Raw genomic sequence first — 17,726 nt, forward strand, 5'->3', positions numbered from 1 at the left:
AGTTTCTTGAGAGACCGGAAGAAGTCTAGCAAGGACCTAGCTCAGAGTATTATGGAGTGACAAGTTTTACATTTTTGGGTCTAATCTTGGACAATATGTGAGAAAAGGTGTTTTAGAGAGATGGAAGAATGAGTATTGGTGGCCTTCAGTAATACATGGTGGAGGGTCTGTCCTGGTTTGGGGCTGCGTTTCTGCCAGTGGTGTTGGCGATATTCTCAGAATTAATGGGACCTAGCTCAGAGAATTATGGAGTGACAAATCCAAGTTTTACATTTTTGGGTCTTATCGTCAATAATATGTGAGAAAAGGTGTTGGAGAGAGATGGAAGAATGAGTGTTGGTGGCCTTCAGTGAAACATGGTGGAGGGTCTGTCCTGGTTTGGGGCTGCATTTCTGCCAGTGGTGTTGGTGATATTGTCCGAATTGAAGTGATCATGAATGCTGAAAAGTACAGAGGTTTTAATTCATCATGCCATTTCTTCTGGAAAGTGCCTGATTGGGAATGGTTTTATTTTTCTCCATGATAACGATCCCAAGCACATATTTGGAGAGAAAAACAGCTGATAAAACACGGACAGTCATGGACTGGCCTCCACAGTCCTCCGACATTGACATTTTATTATACATGACAATGCATATCATTTTAACATTGTAAATAAATGCAATACTACACTAAATTAATAACCCCTTACGCACCCTCACCCCAGTGCAACCTACACTACTAACCCCTAATCTGCCATAACCTAAAGACCTAACCACCCCAAACCTATTAACCCCTAAACTGCCACAACCCCCATCGCAATAAGTCCCTAACCTATTAACCCCTAAATTGCCACAATCCCACATCACAATAAGCCCCTAACCTATTAACCCCTAAACTGCCACAACCCCCCCAAGCAAGCTACACTACTAAAATATCTAACAGCTAAACCCCCAGACCTCTAGGCTAACACCCTCTAAGATACAAAAAAATAGCAAACACTAAAATGAATGAAAATAAAAACACACATTACCAAACAAAAAAACATGCAACTTGAAAAATAAAACTTCTCTTAAAGGGACAGTCTACACCAGAATTTTTATTGTTTTAAAAGATAGATAATCCCTTTATTACCCATTTCCCAGTTTTGCATAACTAACACAGTTATAATAATATACTTTTAACCTCTGTGATTATCTTGTATCTAAGCCTCTGCAAACTGCCCCTTTTTCAGTTCTTTTGACAGACTTGCAGTCTAGCCAATCAGTGCCTGCTTCCAGATAACTTGTCTTGCACGAGCACAGTGTTATCTATATGAAATACGTGAACTAACACCCTCTAGTGGTTAAAAACTGTTAAAATGCAATCTGAAAGAGGTGGGCTTCAATGTCTAAGAAATTAGCATATGAACCTCCTAGGTTAAAGGGACAGTCAACACCAGAATTTTTGTTGTTTAAAAAGATAGATAATCCCTTTATTACCCATCCCCCAGTTTTGCAAAACCAACACTGTTATATTAATACACTTTTTACTTCTGTGACTAACTTGTATCTAAGCATCTTCTGACCGCCCCTAATCACATGACTTTTAGTTATTATCTATTGACTTGCATTTTAGCCAATTAGTGCAGTGTCTTCCACTAGCCACGGGCGTGATCACAATGCTATCTATATGGCCTACATGAGCTTGCTCTCCCCTGCTGTGAAAAGTAAATAAAATAGAGGCGGCCTTCAAGGGCTTATAAATTATCACATGTGCCTTCCTAGGTTTAGCTTTCAACTAGAATACCAAGAGAACAAAACAAAATTGTTGATAAAAGTAAATTGGAAAGTTGTTTAAAATTACATGCCCTATTTGAAAAATGAAAGTTTTTTTTGGACTTGACTGTCCCTTTAAGCTTTCAACTAAGAATACCAAGAGAACAAAGCAAAATTGGTGATAAAAGTAAATTGGAAAATTGTTTAAAATTACATGCTCTATCTGAATCATTAAAGTTTATTTTGGCCTAGACTGTCCCTTTAAAATTGTCCTTAGAAGGGCATTTAGTAGGGTATTGCCCTAAATTAAAGCTCCTTTCCCATAAAAAAACACCCTATTCTTAAAAAACAAAAAACCTGTCCTATAAAAAGATTGCCCTGAAAAGGCATTTGGTAGGGCAGTGCCTAAAGTGAAGGGAAAGGAACATTGTTGTCTAATTTAATAATAAAACAGGCTGTTTTCGATGTCTGGTATGTACTACTTACAACAGCATGTTGCAGGGCCAAACCTTTAGACATCCTCACATTAATCAACGTTTTGTAATTAAACATTTCCTGACGTGCACAACTAAATTTGTTGTATACCTATTGAATTGCTGCTGTGGTTTGTTTTACGTTGGTAAAACATCTGACGATAAAATGGCTAACGACAGATCGTCCATCAGATCAGCACTGCAAACACACAAAAGTGACCAACCCGTAGCCAGAGATTTTTTTGAACATGGCCACGCAGTAATAGATCTCATATGTATCATCACTGATCATATTCCTCTACTCACAATGGGAAGGTGATCAACAAAAAACGTTTACAATGTGAAGCTAGATGGACATATAAACTAAACACAGTTTTCCCACATGGGTTAAAAGCGTCCATGGAGTGGCATAGTTTCCTTTAAGCACATGACGACCGTAGTCCATTGCGGGATAGAAATATCTTGTTTGTTCTGATGGCTGTCCTGAGGCCACTGACACTGATTGTAAGTCAGGTATTTGTGGCTTTAGTTTGTGGTACTTTCAATTCTTTTGCCATGATGTGGATATTGCTACCTGTATTGATTTACTGTGTATACTTGATCAATGTCCAGTACTGACTGGCAGTTGTATAAGAATGGTCAATGATAATACAACTGAGATGGACCTTTGTCTGTTAGCCACAGTACACTGAAATAGGATTTACACTTATAATGATGTGGTCATTTTATATATAAGGTCTATCAACATTGGCAAGTACTGATTGGCACTTATACATGAGTGGTCAATGATAAATTCATTGAGCCCTCTGCTGGTTAGACACAGTGCATATCAATATTAATAGTTTTAAACAAACTCTGTGTATGGTTGGCCAATAAGTTAGAATTACATTTAATAATTTCTATGCAACCCTAGGAACAAGATTGCAACAAATCCGTACTGATTGGCAATTATTAAAATGACACTCAAGTCAAAATAAACTTTTATGATTCAGAAAAAGCATGCAAGGTCAATAATATAATACAGTATATATTTTTGAAACCTACTCCTTCCAAGCAACAGAACAGTTAAAACATTCCGAAGGTTTAAATATTCACAAAGATTGTGATACCAATATCAAATAGTAACAGGGGCACTTTACGTAACTACAATTAGTCCCTCAGTATTATAACATTAAAAGGGACACTCAATCAAAATTAAACTTTCATTATTCTGATAGAGCATGCAATTTTAAACAACTTTCCAATTTACTTCCATTAAAAAAAAGTGCACAGTATTTTTATATTTAAACTTTTTGAGTCGCCAGGTCCTACTGAGCATGTGCAAGAATAATCGAGTGAGCAAAAAAAAAAAAAAAAAAAAAAAAAAAAAAGAATAGGAAGTGTGACCATTAATGACATACTACAAATAGAGGGGTTGAACTATCTTTACTGCCATTAATTACGTTTCTACTACAGAGCCAACCTCCTTAGGTCATAGGTGACCCCCAACTCCCCCAGATAATATCCCTGAATGCATTTTGGGTGCTTAAATCACAAACCAGGGCAGCCCCTTACTCAAACTCACTATTACTTAGCTCTCCCATTTATTCTCAGTAGTTACTCTCAATGTTTTGTGCTACCTCGGCTGCTGGCTGCGCAAAAGAGGATTAAATGATGTTATGTTGGCTATTATCAATCATGAGAACTGTTTTCTAGTTGACCTCTGTGAGGGGGCCCCTAAGTACATAGGGTCATCGCCCAGAATGCACAATCAAATCACTCCAAGGTGCTGAATAGCAGACTAACTTAGATACTGCTCTAAAGATTAGTAAAATAAATGGAACCTCCAGTTCAACTTACATAATTACATACAATAAAACAAAAACGTGTGGTAGGGGGTACTATCTTGATTAAATATCTTCCCTCCGCACGACACCAAAGTGAAATAATACCCCTGATCTTGGAGTAGGAAGATGAGCCTACCCTCCATTACAGCAAAGCTCCTCTGGTGCAGGACATATATAAAAATGCAACAGTGCCCATTATAACTCTGGTAAATAACAAGACATTGCCCCCCAACACAGACATTAATATAAATCATTTTGTGGCATGTAGGTAATTTGCAAAGGAAAACACTTAAGTGAGCACAACAAAGTAGAGCAGAATATTTACATTTAAGTCTAAGCAATATAAGGTACCATATTAATTACTGTTTTACAGTGACGTATGTAGGTGCAGCGTAACTATAGAGACATGCACATATGAATGAAAGCAGGATGCATGGCCATAACCTTTAACGTATAGATTGTTAAACCTGCATTATAAGTTAGTCCTGCATTGTATTGAACTGTCGGTTAATGTTTATTACGTTATCCTGTATTAAGCCAAGGGGGAGAAGAATAGTACATCAGGACAGGGTTAGCAGTGCTCATGCGTACCTTACCAATTACAAATGATACAGGAAGAAAAAACATAATTTATGTAAGAACTTACCTGATAAATTCATTTCTTTCATATTAGCAAGAGTCCATGAGCTAGTGACGTATGGGATATACATTCCTACCAGGAGGGACAAAGTTTCCCAAACCTCAAAATGCCTATAAATACACCCCTCACCACACCCACAATTCAGTTTAACGAATAGCCAAGAAGTGGGGTGATAAAAAAGTGCGAAAGCATATAAAATAAGGAATTGGAATAATTGTGCTTTATACAAAAATCATAACCACCACAAAAAAAGGGTGGGCCTCATGGACTCTTGCTAATATGAAAGAAATGAATTTATCAGGTAAGTTCTTACATAAATTATGTTTTCTTTCATGTAATTAGCAAGAGTCCATGAGCTAGTGACGTATGGGATAATGATTACCCAAGATGTGGATCTTTCCACGCAAGAGTCACTAGAGAGGGAGGGATAAAATAAAGACAGCCAATTCCTGCTGAAAATAATCCACACCCAAAATAAAGTTTAATGAAAAACATAAGCAGAAGATTCAAACTGAAACTGCTGCCTGAAGTACTTTTCTACCAAAAACTGCTTCAGAAGAAGAAAATACATCAAAATGGTAGAATTTAGTAAAAGTATGCAAAGAGGACCAAGTTGCTGCTTTGCAAATCTGATCAATCGAAGCTTCATTCCTAAACGCCCAGGAAGTAGAGACTGACCTAGTAGAATGAGCTGTAATCCTTTGAGGCGGAGTTTTACCCGACTCAACATAGGCAAGATGAATTAAAGATTTCAACCAAGATGCCAAAGAAATGGCAGAAGCTTTCTGGCCTTTTCTAGAACCGGAAAAGATAACAAATAGACTAGAAGTCTTTCGGAAAGACTTAGTAGCTTCAACATAATATTTCAAAGCTCTAACAACATCCAAAGAATGTAACGATTTCTCCTTAGAATTCTTAGGATTAGGACATAATGAAGGAACCACAATTTCTCTACTAATGTTGTTGGAATTCACAACTTTAGGTAAAAATTCAAAAGAAGTTCGCAACACTGCCTTATCCTGATGAAAAATCAGAAAAGGAGACTCACAAGAAAGAGCAGAAAATTCAGAAACTCTTCTGGCAGAAGAGATTGCCAAAAGGAACAAAACTTTCCAAGAAAGTAATTTAATGTCCAATGAATGCATAGGTTCAAACGGAGGAGCTTGAAGAGCCCCTAGAACCAAATTCAAACTCCAAGGAGGAGAAATTGACTTAATGACAGGTTTTATACGAACCAAAGCTTGTACAAAACAATGAATATCAGGAAGATTAGCAATCTTTCTGTGAAAAAGAACAGAAAGAGCAGAGATTTGTCCTTTCAAGGAACTTGCGGACAAACCTTTATCTAAACCATCCTGAAGAAACTGTAAAATTCTTGGAATTCTAAAAAAATTCCAAGAAAAATGATGAGAAAGACACCAAGAAATATAAGTCTTCCAGACTCTATAATATATCTCTCTGGATACAGATTTACGAGCCTGTAACATAGTATTAATCACAGAGTCAGAGAAACCTCTTTGACTAAGAATCAAGCGTTCAATCTCCATACCTTTAAATTTAAGGATTTGAGATCCTGATGGAAAAAAGGACCTTGCGACAGAAGGTCTGGTCGTAGCGGAAGAGTCCACGGATGGCAAGAGGCCATCCGGACAAGATCCGCATACCAAAACCTGTGAGGCCATGCCGGAGCTACCAGCAGAACAAACGAGCATTCCTTCAGAATCTTGGAGATTACTCTTGGAAGAAGAACTAGAGGCGGAAAGATATAAGCAGGATGATACTTCCAAGGAAGTGATAATGCATCCACTGCTTCCGCCTGAGGATCCCGGGATCTGGACAGATACCTGGGAAGTTTCTTGTTTAGATGAGACGCCATCAGATCTATTTCTGGAAGCTCCCATATTTGAACAATCTGAAGAAATACCTCTGGGTGAAGAGACCATTCGCCCGGATGCAACGTTTGGCGACTGAGATAATCCGCTTCCCAATTGTCTATACCTAGGATATGAACCGCAGAGATTAGACAGGAGCTGGATTCCGCCCAAACCAGAATTCGAGATACTTCTTTCATAGCCAGAGGACTGTGAGTCCCTCCTTGATGATTGATGTATGCCACAGTTGTGACATTGTCTGTCTGAAAACAAATGAACAATTCTCTCTTCAGAAGAGGCCAAGACTGAAGAGCTCTGAAAATTGCACGGAGTTCCAAAATATTGATCGGTAATCTCACCTCCTGAGATTCCCAAACTCCTTGTGCCGTCAGAGATCCCCACACAGCTCCCCAACCTGTGAGACTTGCATCTGTTGAAATTACAGTCCAGGTCGGAAGCACAAAAGAAGCCCCCTGAATTAAACGATGGTGATCTGTCCACCACGTTAGAGAGTGTCGTACAATCGGTTTTAAAGATATTAATTGAGATATCTTTGTGTAATCCCTGCACCATTGATTCAGCATACAGAGCTGAAGAGGTCGCATGTGAAAACGAGCAAAGGGGATCGCGTCCGATGCAGCAGTCATAAGACCTAGAATTTCCATGCATAAGGCTACCGAAGGGAATGATTGTGACTGAAGGTTTCGACAAGCTGAAATCAATTTTAGACGTCTCTTGTCTGTTAAAGACAGAGTCATGGACACTGAATCTATCTGGAAACCCAGAAAAGTTACCCTTGTCTGAGGAATCAATGAACTTTTTGGTAAATTGATCCTCCAACCATGATCTTGAAGAAACAACACAAGTCGATTCGTATGAGATTCTGCTAAATGTAAAGACTAAGCAAGTACCAAGATATCGTCCAAATAAGGAAATACCACAATACCCTGTTCTCTGATTACAGACAGAAGGGCACCGAGAGCCTTTGTAAAAATTCTTGGAGCTGTAGCTAGGCCAAACGGCAGAGCCACAAACTGGTAATGCTTGTCCAGAAAAGAGAATCTCAGGAACTGATAATGATCTGGATGAATCGGAATATGCAGATAAGCATCCTGTAAATCTATTGTGGACATATAATGCCCTTGCTGAACAAAAGGCAAGATAGTCCTTACAGTTACCATTTTGAACGTTGGTATCCTTACATAACGATTCAATATTTTTAGATCCAGAACTGGTCTGAAGGAATTCTCCTTCTTTGGTACAATGAAGAGATTTGAATAAAACCCCATCCCCTGTTCCAGAACTGGAACTGGCATAATTACTCCAGCCAACTCTAGATCTGAAACACAATTCAGAAATGCTTGAGCTTTCACTGGATTTACTGGGACACGGGACAGAAAAAATCTCTTTGCAGGAGGTCTCATCTTGAAACCAATTCTGTACCCTTCTGAAACAATGTTCTGAATCCAAAGATTATGAACAGAATTGATCCAAATTTCTTTGAAAAAACGTAACCTGCCCCCTACCAGCTGAGCTGGAATGAGGGCCGCACCTTCATGTGGACTTAGAAGCAGGCTTTGCCTTTCTAGAAGGCTTGGATTTATTCCAGACTGGAGATGGTTTCCAAACTGAAACTGCTCCTGAGGATGAAGGATCAGGCTTTTGTTCTTTGTTGAAACGAAAGGAACGAAAACGATTATTAGCCCTGTTTTTACCCTTAGATTTTTTATCCTGTGGTAAAAAAGTTCCTTTCCCACCAGTAACAGTTGAGATAATGGAATCCAACTGAAAACCAAATAATTTGTTACCCTGGAAAGAAATGGAAAGTAGAGTTGATTTAGAAGCCATATCAGCATTCCAAGTTTTAAGCCATAAAGTTCTTCTAGCTAAAATAGCTAGAGACATAAACCTGACATCAACTCTGATAATATCAAAAATGGCATCACAGATAAAATTATTAGCATGCTGAAGAAGAATAATAATATTATGAGAATCATGATCTGTTACTTGTTGTGCTAAAGTCTCCAACCAAAAAGTTGAAGCTGCAGCAACATCAGCCAAAGATATAGCAGGTCTAAGAAGATTACCTGAACACAGATAAGCTTTTCTTAGAAAGGATTCAATTTTCCTATCTAAAGGATCTTTAAACGAAGTACCATCTGACGTAGGAATAGTAGTACGTTTAGCAAGGGTAGAAATAGCCCCATCAACTTTAGGGATTTTGTCCCAAAATTCTAATCTGTCAGACGGCACAGGATATAATTGCTTAAAACGTTTAGAAGGAGTAAATGAATTACCCAATTTATCCCATTCTCTGGAAATTACTTCAGAAATAGCATTAGGAACAGGAAAAACTTCTGGAATAATCACAGGAGATTTAAACACCTTATCTAAACGTTTAGAATTAGTATCAAGAGGACCAGAATCCTCTATTTCTAAAGCAATTAGTACTTCTTTAAGTAAAGAACGAATAAATTCCATTTTAAATAAATATGAAGATTTATCAGCATCAATCTCTGAGACAGAATCCTCTGAACCAGAAGAGTCATCAGAATCAGAATGATGATGTTCATTTAAAAATTCATCTGTAGAGAGAGAAGTTTTAAAAGATTTTTTATGTTTACTAGAAGGAGAAATAACAGACATAGCCTTCTTTATGGATTCAGAAACAAAATCTCTTATGTTATCAGGAACATTCTGCACCTTAGATGTTGAGGGAACTGCAACAGGCAATGGTACATTACTAAAGGAAATATTATCTGCTTTAACAAGTTTGTCATGACAATTAATACAAACAACAGCCGGAGGAATAGCTACCAAAAGTTTACAGCAGATACACTTAGCTTTGGTAGTTCCAGCACTAGACAGCGATTTTCCTGAAGTATCTTCTGACTCAGATGCAACGTGAGACATCTTGCAATATGTAAGAGAAAAAACAACATATAAAGCAAAATTGATCAAATTCCTTAAATGACAGTTTCAGGAATGGGAAAAAATGCCAATAAACAAGCTTCTAGTAACCAGAAGCAAAGAAAAAATGAGACTGAAATAATGTGGAGACAAAAGCGACGCCCATATTTTTTGGCGCCAAATAATACGCACACATTTTTTGGCGCCTAAATGCTTTTTGGCGCCAAAAATGACGCCACATCCGGAACGCCAACATTTTTGGCGCAAAAGAACGTCAAAAAATGACGCAACTTCCGGCGACACGTATGACGCCGGAAACAGAAAAGATTTTTTGCGCCAAAAAAGTCCGTGCCAAGAATGACGCAATAAAATGAAGCATTTTCAGCCCACGCGAGCCTAACAGCCCACAGGGAAAAAAAGTCAAATTTTTAAGGTAAGAAAAAATGATTGATTCAAACGCATTATCCCAAATATGAAACTGACTGTCTGAAAATAAGGAATGTTGAACATTCTGAGTCAAGGCAAATAAATGTTTGAATACATATATTTAGAACTTTATAAATAAAGTGCCCAACCATAGCTTAGAGTGTCACAGAAAATAAGATTTACTTACCCCAGGACACTCATCTACATGTTTGTAGAAAGCCAAACCAGTACTGAAACGAAAATCAGCAGAGGTAATGGTATATAAATAAGAGTATATCGTCGATCTGAAAAGGGAGGTAAGAGATGAATCTCTACGACCGATAACAGAGAACCTATGAAATAGACCCCGTAGAAGGAGATCACTGCATTCAAATAGGCAATACTCTCCTCACATCCCTCTGACATTCACTGCACGCTGAGAGGAAAACCGGGCTCCAACTTGCTGCGGAGCGCATATCAACGTAGAATCTTGCACAAACTTACTTCACCACCTCCATAGGAGGCAAAGTTTGTAAAACTGAATTGTGGGTGTGGTGAGGGGTGTATTTATAGGCATTTTGAGGTTTGGGAAACTTTGCCCCTCCTGGTAGGAATGTATATCCCATACGTCACTAGCTCATGGACTCTTGCTAATTACATGAAAGAAATAAAGAATACAGTGAAATAAAAACAACCACCAAAGGGCTTAGTGAAGTTGTTAGATTTCCTATTTTATCCATGTTCATAGTGGAAAGTAACCCCAAACATAGTATAGGCAGGAATTAAACGTGTCTGTTGATCCTTAGAATAAGTTCTGCGTGTGTACTAATATAACGATCTGGCTAAGTGCCTTGCATCAAAAACAGAGAGAACAGCTTGGGATATTATACATCTTCTTATCCGATGCCTGTTCTCCTTATTGCGTCTTCGTTTTTAAAGATTAGGGGTTGTGAGCCAGAAAAAGGAGGACTGTGCGGTGTGAACTTGTTGCCGGTTATGCTGCGGAGACCAGGCTCAGACGATTTTCCCCTCTTTGTGAAACTTTGGGTGCGGTGGCTTTGGCCTGAAAATCTAGGCGAGACAAGTGCCCCCAGTGTGTGGCATCCTTTGACAGCGGGTATGGCGATAGCCCTGAGACCAGCCTCCACCTATTTCTCTGCTCATGATAGATCCCCTTAAGTCCGGGAGAAGCAACATGGGTATCCATTCTGGCTGCACTCGCAGGTCTCCCTGCATTCGGCCTCCTTGCGGAGGAGCCTCTTGTTAGCGCTCTCAGTCCTGGTGAGTGATTAGAGGGATTATCCACAGCTAAAGCGTTACCCACTGGTGTATTCAGACATCGGTGCTGTGCTGTCTTAGCCAGGGCTTGAACCTGTAGTGAGGGATCTGGTGAGTTTGGGAGGTGCGCTTGGGAGCTGGCATCTTTGTCATATTTCTCTGGGGAAACTTCTGGCACATTATGTCGATGTCTAGTTTGTTTTGTGAGCTCTCGCAGACTATCAATTTACCATATCCCTTTTTAAACCTTTTAAAATATTATTTTCAAAATAAAACTTATATTTGTATTTCAAAAATATAAAAAAAAAAAATATGTTTTACACGTGTTTTCTAAAACCTTTATTTTAACCCTTACACTTTACTTCAGATCTTAGGTCTCGTCAATTCTTCTAGCGCTATTTTGGCTCAAGCACAACCCATAACTTTTAACTTGTAGTATGAGTGATATTTAACTCAGTCACAATATCCATTGAATGTGCACTAAAGTGATGTCGGCAGTGCAAAACCTTCTCTGCAAAATCTGTTTTACCATGGACTTGTAATATCAATTTGCATGCTAATTTTAGTGCAGTACAGTGATACTGAAATTGCATCCCGCCTTATTATTAAGACTCCACGTATAATCTGGCCCACAGTGTGTCAATTAGTGTAAAGTGGAGAACAAAACTCATGGGCAGAACGCAGCAGCAGGAGTCAGTGGCAAGCTAGACTTGGCTGTTGGAGAGACATTGCATGCAGTAGGCCATGGGCACAGGAAAGCTGGACTTGGCAGTTGGAGAGACATTGTATGCAGTAGTCTATGGGCACAGGCAGGCTGGACTTGGCCGTTGGAGAGACATCACATGCAGTAGTCTATGGGCACAGGCAGGCTGGACTTGGCAGTCGGAGAGACATTGCATGCAGTAGTCTATGGGCACAGGCAGGCTGGACTTGGCAGTCAGAGAGACATCGCATGCAGTAGTCTATGGGCACAGGCAGGCTGGACTTGGCAGTCAGAGAGACATTGCATGCAGTAGTCTATGGGCACAGGCAGGCTGGACTTGGCAGTCAGAGAGACATCGCATGCAGTAGTCTATGGGCACAGGCAGGCTGGACTTGGCAGTCAGAGAGACATCGCATGCAGTAGTCTATGGGCACAGGCAGGCTGGACTTGGCAGTCAGAGAGACATCGCATGCAGTAGTCAATGGGCACGAGCAGGCTGGACTTGGCAGTCAGAGAGACATCACATGCAGTAGTCTATGGGCACAGGCAGGCTGGACTTGGCAGTCAGAGAGACATTGGCAGCTGGGCTATCCATTGAAAGTATAAGGCACGATAAAAAGCTGTCGGCCACACTAAACATTCTCTGGTAATTCTGTTTTACCATTTGTAAATTGTAATACCAGATTGTGCGCTATTCTGAGCTTGGGCCCACAATATTGTTACCGCACAATCTATAGAGCTCCACTTACAACCTAGGCCTATGTGAGTCCTGTTCCCTACACTACAGTGCTACATATGCATTTAAAGGGTCAGTAAACACTTTGTAAAAGACATCTTTGTTGTGTTGCTATAGAATAACATAGCAGCCAAGTTTTAATGTTTTTTTTAAACAAATAACATCCTTTTTAATGCAGTTATTTATTCAGTAGCCACCATTTGCCTTATTTGGCCAATCGGAGCTTTAATCGACAGACAAGGTTAGTCACTGTCATAAAGTTAGTATAAAGTATACCCAGGACATACTTGAAAATGAGAGAAATCTCAATGTATCCTTCCTGGTAAAACATTTTCTAAATAAATAATAAAGTATTTTTTTTCAGTTGTTATCTGATAAGGCCTTTAGAAGTCAGCAGGTGCATTTCAAGTTCTGAGAATTAGAAAATGCTCAATTTTCAGAGCTAAATTACATGTAAAGGAGGCAAAATAAATAATGAAAGTATAATGCAAAGTTGTTTCATTACACATAACATTTTATTTCAACATCTTAAAAGACAAGCCAACACAGTAGATTTGCATAATCATCAAATGCAAGATAACAAGACAATGCAATAGCACTTAGTCTGAACTTCAAATGAATAGTAGATTTTTTTCTGACTATTTTAAAAGTTATGTCTATTTCCACTCCCCCTGTACCATGTGACAGCTATCAGCCAATCATAAATGCATATATGCTTATTCTTTGAATTCTTGCACATGCTCAGTAGGAGCTGGTGACTCAAAAAGTTCAAATATAAAAAGACTGTGCACTTTTTTTTTTAATGGAAGTAAATTGGAAAGTTGTTTAAAATTGCACGCTTTGTCTGAATACTGAAAGTTTAATTTTGACTTGAGTGTCCCTTTAAGTTGTTTACTGACCTTTTTAAATTAATGTGGAATTAAAAGCTGCATATTTTTTTCCCGCTTCTCATTGGAAATTAGTTGAACAAATATTTGTTGAAACAGTTTAGTAAACTATTGAAAACGGATAAAAAGGGAGCAGAACTTTAAAGATGAAAAAAATGGTCCTCTTTATTTATGTTGAAAAGCACAGCAACATGAAACTATAAAGCATAATATTCAGACTAATCAAATGCCTATAACAAAGAAATTCGGCTGCAACAATTTTTTTTTAAAAACTTTATTACAAACGTTTTGTCTTAAAAAAATGTTTTGCATTTGCTCACGTCTATTGATTATGCCCTGTTTCAATGTTGTAGCCTGTGGTATGTATGGCTTATCTGTCATAAATTTATTATTTATATGATATTAATGCATTGTTTTCTATGTTAGGCATAAATGGCAACAGATTTTACTTATACCCATGGAGTGGTATTTTGTTATTTAATTTAAACTGTTTTATTTAAAAAAAAATTACAGGGAAATTAACCAAAAATGTTTCTTTCATGGTTTAGATAGAGGATTGCAATTTGAAACAACTATTATAAATTTCCTTTGTTCTCTTGGTATCGTTTGTTGAAAAGCAGGGACGCATACTTAGGTGCCAGAGCGATTTTGGAGAACTATATGGCAGAAGTTTTTCAAGAGCACTAGATGGCAGCGCTATTTCCTGACATGCAGCGCTCCAGATGCCTACCTAGGTACCTCTTCAACACAGAATATCATGGGAATGGAGCAAATGTGATAATATAAGTAAACTAGAAACCTTTTAAAAACGGAATGCTCTGTCTGAATAACAAAACAACATTTTTGATTTTCATATTCTTTTAATTTCTATCAACTTATGTCTATATGCCCCTTTTTGACAATTTCGTGAAGCAATCTTTCGTTCTTCAGACGTTTTGTTCAATAATGTATTTGACTGTTCTTGTATTGGACGACTCAAATGTGCAACATTTAGGCAAATTTGCATTCATCCAAAGGCCAAATTCACATCTCTATGCAACATCATTTTTTCGATAAAATATATTTTTGTGTTAGGAGTTGTTCATTTTGCTATACTGCCATAGAAATATTTCGAGGATAACGGCGGTAATCATGAGGATATTCCCCTCCTTTATGCATACACATGGCCAGTGTCCTGCTCAGGTGTGGTGCTGCATTGTAGTTCGTGGAAGAACATTAAAAGGGATAAAAAATAATAATAATTAATTTTGCTTTGTGATTCAGTCAGTGCATACCATTTTAATAAACTTTCCAATTTACTTCTATCATAAAATGTACTTTGTTTACATGGTATTCTGAGTTGAAGAGCATACCTAAGTAGGGGTCTGGAGCACTACATGTCAGGAAATAGTGCTGACAACTAATGCTCTTGCGAATGTATAACATTCTTGCAAAACTGCTGTCATATAGTGTTCCAGACACTTGTTCACTCCTAAGCTTACAACTCTGCTTTTTAACAAGATACCCCCAAAAACACAAAAGAGAATGAACAAAGAAAATGTAATAATAGAAGTAAATTAGAAAGTTGTTTCAATTTGTATTTTCTATCTGAATAATGAAAGAAAAAACTGGGGTTTGATGTTCCTTTAACTATGCAGAAGTTGAAAAACAAAATTTATACTTACCTAATAAATTTCTTTCTTTCTAGACACGGTGAGTCCACGGAATCATCAATTACTGTTGGGAATATCACTCCTGGCCAGCAGGAGGATGCAAAGAGCACCACAGCATAGCTGTTAAGTATCACTTCCCTTCCCACAACCCCCAGTCATTCAACCCAAGGAAAAGGAGAGAAAGGAAATAACACAAGGTGCAGAGGTGCCTGAGGTTTATATAAAAAACTGTCTGAAAAACAGGGCAGGCCGTGGACTCACCATGTCTAGAAATAAATACATTTATCAGGTAAGCATAAATTTAGTTTTCTTTCTTAAGACACGGTGAGTCCACGGAATCATCAATTACTGTTGGCAATCAATACCCAAGCTAGAGGACACCGATGATTAGGGAGGGACAAGACAGGTAACCTAAACAGAAGGCACCACTGCTTGAAGAAACTTTCTCCCCAAAGAACCTCAGCCAAGGCAAAAGGATCAAATTTGTAAAGTTTGGACAGGGTATGCAGAGAAGACCAAGTTGCAACCTTGCAAAACCATTCCAGAGAGGCTTCATTTTTGAAGACCCAAGAAAAAAAAACAGCCCTAGTGGAAAGAGATGTAGTTCTCTCAGGAGCCTGCTGCCCAGCAGTCTCATGAGCAAACCAATTATACTTCTCAACCAGAAAGAAGGAGAAATAGCAGAAGCTTACTGACCTTACGTTTCCCAAAGAAACTAACAGGGCAGAAGACTAGTGAAAAAAATGGATGAAAAAGCAGGAGCTTAACCTGGGTTCAAACCCACAACCTCCAGCTTCAGGGGCAGTGGAGCTAACCACAACACCACATCTCCCTGAAAGCAGTCACAACCTCCAAGTTATGTAGCAAACGTTCTTCAGAAAAGAAGAACTAAGACAAAGAGAAGGAACAATAATTTCCTGATTAAAATTTCTATCCTAAACCACTTTAGGAAATATAGTACGAAGAAGCGCCTCATCAGCATGAAAAATAAGATGAGGCGAATTACAATGCAAAACCTGAGAGTTACGACACTCTCTGAGCAGAAGAGAAAGCAATAAGAAAACCTTCCAAGATAACAACTTAATATCTATAGAAAGCAATGGCTCAACTGAGCTTGCTGCAAAACTTTAAGAACAAAGTTAAGGATCCCAGGAGTAGCAAAAGATTTAAAAACACAGGCCTGATACTGACCAAGACCTGACAAAAAAATTGCACACTTGGCACATCCGCCAAACACTTATGCAGCAAAAAAGAAATGCAGAATTATTGACCCTTTCCTGTAGAAAGGACAAAATTCTAAGAATCCTGACCCTACTCCAAGAGTAGCCCTGGATTCACACCAATAAAATATTAACGCCATATCTTATAGAAAATCTTTCCGGTAACAGACTTGTAAGCCTGAATCATGGTCACAACGACCGACTCAGAAAAACCACGCTTAGAGAGAACTAAGCATTCAATCTCCAAGCAGACAGCATCAGATAAATGAAATTTGGATGAGAGAAGGGACCCTGATCAGAAGGTCCTTACCCAGAGGCAGTCTCCAAGGTGGAAGAGATGACATTTCCTCTAGGTCTGCATAGCAGGCCCTGCAGAGACAATTAGAATTATTGACGCTCTCTCCTGTTTGATATGAGCAAAGACTCGTGGAAGGAGGGCAAACGGAGGAAACGGGAATGCCAGCCTGAAAACCCAAGGAACTGTCAGAGCATCTATCAAAGTGGCCTGAGGATCTCTTTCAAACTGTACCTTTGCAGCTTGGCAATTTGCAGAGACGCCATCAGATCCAACTCCTGCACCCCCATTTGAGGGTTAAGTTGGAGGACATCTCTGGAAGAGTTCCCACTTCCCAGGATGCTACACAGTTGTCCACTCCTGGAATGTGGATGACAAACAGACAACAATTGAGAGCTTTCGCCTACTGAACAATCCAAGTCACCTCATACATGGCTAAGGAACTCTGAGTTCCTCCCTGGTGGTTGATGTAAACCATTGAGGTGGTCTTGTTCGACTGGAACCAAGCTAAGGACAACTGAGGCCAAGCCATCAAAGCATTGTAAAACGCTCTCAACTCCAAGATGTTAAAGAGGAGAGCAGACACTTCTGCGCCAAAAAACAGGACCCAGACATTTTCCCAGCCCAGCAGGTTGGCGTCTGTGGTCACATCACCCAGGAATGTCTCTAGAAGCATGTGCCCTGAGACAGATACTCCTGAGAAACCACTACGGGAGAGAGTCTCTTGTCGATCTATCCTCTGAGACAGACCCTAATGTTCTCCAGTCTATAAAAAATAGCAAAGGGATTGATGTCCATGATAACCATCAGGCCAATTCCCTCCCTACATTGAGTCACTGAAAAGTGAAGATAAAATCAACTGCAGCTAGAACCCAACCTTCTGGTTGTAAAATGGCTAAGCTATTCGCTGCTAGCCGGGCATGCAGAGAAAGGAAAAGGAATAAATCCTTGATAAACTGACCTCTGTTAGAAATCTTCTCCTAGATAGAGAATCTATTTGGCCAAATAAATCTCCCTTGTGGATGAAACTCTTCTCCAGATTCATCTCCCATCCATGGGTAAGAATATTGGACAAGACCTCTTGAAAGAGAGTT

Source organism: Bombina bombina, chromosome 6, assembly GCF_027579735.1.
Source record: "Bombina bombina isolate aBomBom1 chromosome 6, aBomBom1.pri, whole genome shotgun sequence".
NCBI lineage: Eukaryota > Metazoa > Chordata > Amphibia > Anura > Bombinatoridae > Bombina > Bombina bombina.